The sequence below is a fragment of the Sinocyclocheilus anshuiensis genome, unplaced genomic scaffold (genome assembly GCF_001515605.1).
Source record: "Sinocyclocheilus anshuiensis isolate Anshui unplaced genomic scaffold, SAMN03320099.WGS_v1.1 scaffold1549, whole genome shotgun sequence".
NCBI lineage: Eukaryota > Metazoa > Chordata > Actinopteri > Cypriniformes > Cyprinidae > Sinocyclocheilus > Sinocyclocheilus anshuiensis.
In genome coordinates this window covers 64,729-69,165 of record NW_015538373.1, presented here as the reverse complement: position 1 = coordinate 69,165, position 4,437 = coordinate 64,729, and the positions used below count along the sequence as shown (strand labels likewise).

Here is a 4,437-nt window from a genome sequence, read left to right as displayed (position 1 = left end):
CTCGATCCGTAATGCCATATTGATAAGGTCATCAAAATCATGCGGCAAGTCATGAATGGCCAGCTCATCCTGAATGTCATCCTCCAGCCCTGCACGGAACATGGATCGACAGGCCCCTTCATTCCAGTCACAGGAAGCTGCCAGGGTTTTGAATTGGATAGCATACTCCGTCACTGAACAACCCCCCTGACGAAGCCGTGCTAGTTGGTCGGCTTTTTAAAAGTTGTAAATAAGACATAAAAGCGTACATTTTACAAGAAACTATTTTCTCAGTCTTTTTACTTAACAATTTCACATTTAATTGTGTTCCCTATTGAACGGTCTCTCCCATTGCGTCAGAGATGCTATGGGGAAACTCCTGTTTACTCTGTTACTGAAGCCTGATTTGTTCATGTTTGTGTAGCTGAACAAGCCAATGGTGCTTTAGCCCTCCAGAAGGAGAGGAGCCGACCACTATATAAGTCGGCTCAGAGCACCATTTCATCAGAATTTTTCTCCTTCAGCGACAAGATCATCTCTTTGCTGACTCTGCAATCAAAAAGCCGAAGAAGAGGAAGAAGCTCAGCCTGATGCTCACCGCCGTAGAAGAGCCCAGGCAGAGGAAGAAGGAAGAAGCCAGAAGCCTTCCCCTGCGGCCATCTGGCGCATTAAAAGAGCAAATTTCCTGGGACGTTGTTGCAAATATCGCGGCGCGAGTGTGTGCAGAATGGCGCAGTGAGTGCGTCGCCTGTCTGGGCAGCACCCACGCAACGGCTGCACGCTCACTGAGATGCAGTGCTCTCACTGAGAGCATGAGTCTTGACCTTCTCCGCTCGCAGATCGCCTTCTTCAATGAAGGTGGCCCTGCTCTCCCGTTTCTCCTCTCTAGCGAGCTCGGAGAAAGAAATGGTGGAGTCATGGATCTGAGCATCCAGGCTTGTGTCATCTCACGTTGGCACAGTTCCTGTATGCTCACTCTCCCCGCAGCACTTTGATCCGCTGGTGTGTTTTACACGAGAGGATCAGCACCCCTCGTTTACTTTGAGCGGTTCAATCTTTCTAGGCGGATGGAAGTAGAATGCTGTCACCAATGATTCTGTATCACTGACAGCTTCACATTTGTGTGCGCCGCTTGCCTAGGCCACACCCATGCTGAGGCTGCGCTCACTGAGACAGACTGCTTTCACTGTGAGAGCATGAGTCTGGCCCTGCTTCGCTCGAGGATCGCCTTCTTCAATGACGGCGAGCCTGCCCTCCCCACTCTCACGTTTCTCCCCTCTCAGCTGCCTCGGAGGAAGAAAAGGTGAACTCACGGGTTGAGTGATCTCACACCGGCACAGGTCCCATGTACTTTACTCTCCCTGCAGCACTTTGATCCGCCAGTGTGTTTTACATGTGAAGATCAGCACCCCTCGTCTGCATCGAGCGGTTTGATCTTTTAGGTGGATCAGAGTACAATGCTGTCACCAATGATCTATATCACTGACAGCTTCACATTTGTGGATGCCGGTTGCCTGGGCCACACCTATGCTGAGGCTACTATTGGGAGTATTACAAGCTTTCTATTTCATCCTACCCTGAACTGAATCCGATATAATTTCATCAATCTGATAGTATAACTCTCTCTCTTTCTCTCTCTCTCTCTCACACACACACATGAACTGGTTTCACCCTGCTTCAAATTAATCTTTCTTTCATCTTCTTTCTTTCATCACACCTTCTAGACCAGGGGTGCCCAAACTCGGTCCTGGAGGGCCGGTGTCCTGCAGAGTTTAGCTCCAACTTGCCTCAACACAGTTTATAGTATGCCTAGTAAGAGCTTGATTAGCTGGTTCAGCTGTGTTTAATTGGTGTTGGAGCTAAACTCTGCAGGACACCGGCCCTCCAGGACCGAGTTTGGACACCCCTGTTCTAGACAATATATTATGACAATAGGTTTTGAGGCTTTCATGTTCTCACAATCAGACAGAGGTTTACTAAAAAATGCTTTAGCACAAAGACAGACCATATAAATCCCTCACAGCACCTTGCTTGTCATTCAGTCTGTGTCAGCACAATGACGAAGAAGCTGTTTTTACAAGAGTTTCTTGATCAGTAATATGATAGCGTATTTAATAGCGAGGAAGAGACAACTGAAGATGAATCTTACAGTGAAGGCATGTTGCAAGATATATCAGAAGAGGAAGATATCACTGAGCAAGCTGCAAACCTTGCAACAACTGAAGAGGAGCAATTTTCTGATTGTGAGGGCCCAGCAGAAGTTGATATAGCATTCTGGTCGAAGGATGGAAAGTTGTCCTGGTCTTCATGCCCACCTGAGAAGAAAGGCAGGTTCTGCAGAAAATGTCCTGAGGAAGACACCAGGGTTGACAAAATATGCCACATCTCGCATTGAAGACATCAAATTGTGCTTCAACCTGTTTCTGACAGATCCCTTTGAAAGCATAGTCATATGCATGACGAATCTGGAGGGAAGATGAGTCTTCAAAGAAAACTGGAATGAGGTAGATCGAAGAGACATAGAGGCATACATGGGTCTTTTGATTTTGTGTGGGGTCTACAGGTCCAGAAATGAAAGCATTGTCAGTTTATGGGATGCAGAAACAGGCCGGGCAATTTTTCGTGCCACTATGTCACAACAGACAGATATCACGGGTGATCCGCTTTGACAACCGAGAGACAAGAGCTGAACGCCATCGATGTGACAAGCTCGCACCGATTCGCGAACTCTGGGACAAGTGGGTGGAGAGGCTACCGCTCATCTATAACCCAAGCCCAGTGGTGACAGTCGATGAGCGCTTAGTTGCTTTCAGGGGACGCTGCCCTTTTAGGCAGTATATCCCCAAGAAGCCTGCCAAATACGGGATAAAGATCTGGACCGTGTGTGACACAAAAAAACAGTTATGCGTGCAACATGTAAATGTATACAGGGAAAACGTCGAGTGGTGTTCCAGAAAAGAAACCGGGCAAGAGAGTAGTCCTTGAAGTGACAGCAGGTCTGCAAGGACATACAGTTGTTTTTTTTTTTATTTTTCACGTCCTATGACCTTGGCGCAGAACTACTGAAAAAAAAATACAAAATCACCATGGTGGGGACTGTCAGAAGGAACAAGCCTGAGCTTCCTCCTGCGCTAGTGACCAACAAGGACAGGGATGTTTTTTCGTCCAAGTTCGCCTTCACCAACACACATGCACTTGTGTCGTACTGCCCAAAGAAACAAAAAAATGTCCTGCTGATGACCCCTCTGCACAAGGATGCCTCTGTGAGTACCAGGGAGGACAAGAAGCCAGAAGTCATCCTGTTCTATAACAAAAACTAGGGGGGGGCGTTGACAATCTTGATAAGGTATGAAACTTAGACTGTTAACTGCTTTTTCCATTGCCTAATTGTTTTATGTGGTCAATAAAAAAGATATATGCTTTCTTTTCAAAAAATGTTTTCCAGTAGAACTTGTAAACTATACAGAGTCTGTTTTTGTAAATATGTAAATATGGTTTTAGATATGATAAACTGCTGAAAATCTGAAATGATTTGTGTTACATTGCCAGTGATTCTTTTGTCTTTTTTGTAGGTTACTGGCACATACTTGCAAGAGAAAAACGGCACGATGGCACATGGTGTTGTTTTTCAACATCATTGATGTGTCAGCCTACAATGCTTTTGTAGCATGGATGATGGTGAACCCAGGATGGAAAGAGGGGAAAACCTTCAAGAGGCGGCTATTCCTAGAAGAGCTGGGAAAATCCATGGTGACCCCCCTCATACAGAGGCGCCAACATTTATCTTGAGCACTGCCCTCTGCTACACTGGTGAGAGACATACAAACACCAGGGCCTTCAACTGTCACAGGCCAAGGGGAGAAAAGTAAGAGATGTGCCTTTTGTTCCAAAAAAGATTTGAAAAAAGCAGGGTCTGTTTCAAACACGGAGCAAGCATTTGCAAGGCACATGCAAAATCTGTCAGTCGTGTGCATAAGTTCACAAAATGACCAGTTGCAAGGCACATACATGGGGGGCACATACCATGAAATGTTCTCTATATGGCAGTGTTGTTTTTTCATGTCACAATGGTCAAATTTGTTGTTGCATGACAGTGACAGTGTGTTGTTTTTTTGTGACAGTATAAATATTGGTTTGTTGTTCCATGAAATGTTCTCTATATAATAATCTTAATGCGCTCTTTCTCGTATGTCACAATGTTCAGATTTGACAGGGAACAGCAAAAGTGTTACTTTGTGGCCCTTTAAAAAAAAAAAAAAAGGTCCTGTTTTTTGTGATCTTTCCCATTCACTCTAAATGGCCAGTCATTTTTGGCCCGGGAATCACCACAAGTGTGGCTTTGTGCAATTTTGTACAAAATAAAAGCCTTTCAAAACAAACTTCCTGATTAAATGTTTTCACTCAAAAAATGAGGTGCCTACTCTCAGATAAATGAGGCCTACGATTAATCTTAACGAT

The 4,437-nt window shown here is 45.1% G+C and overlaps 1 pseudogene; it reads left to right on the top strand.

Moving 5' to 3' along the window:
- Nucleotides 1–2,264: 2,264 nt before the first annotated feature.
- On the top strand, nucleotides 2,265–3,620 carry LOC107683759 (uncharacterized; annotated as a pseudogene).
- The last annotated feature ends 817 nt before the right edge of the window (nucleotides 3,621–4,437 follow it).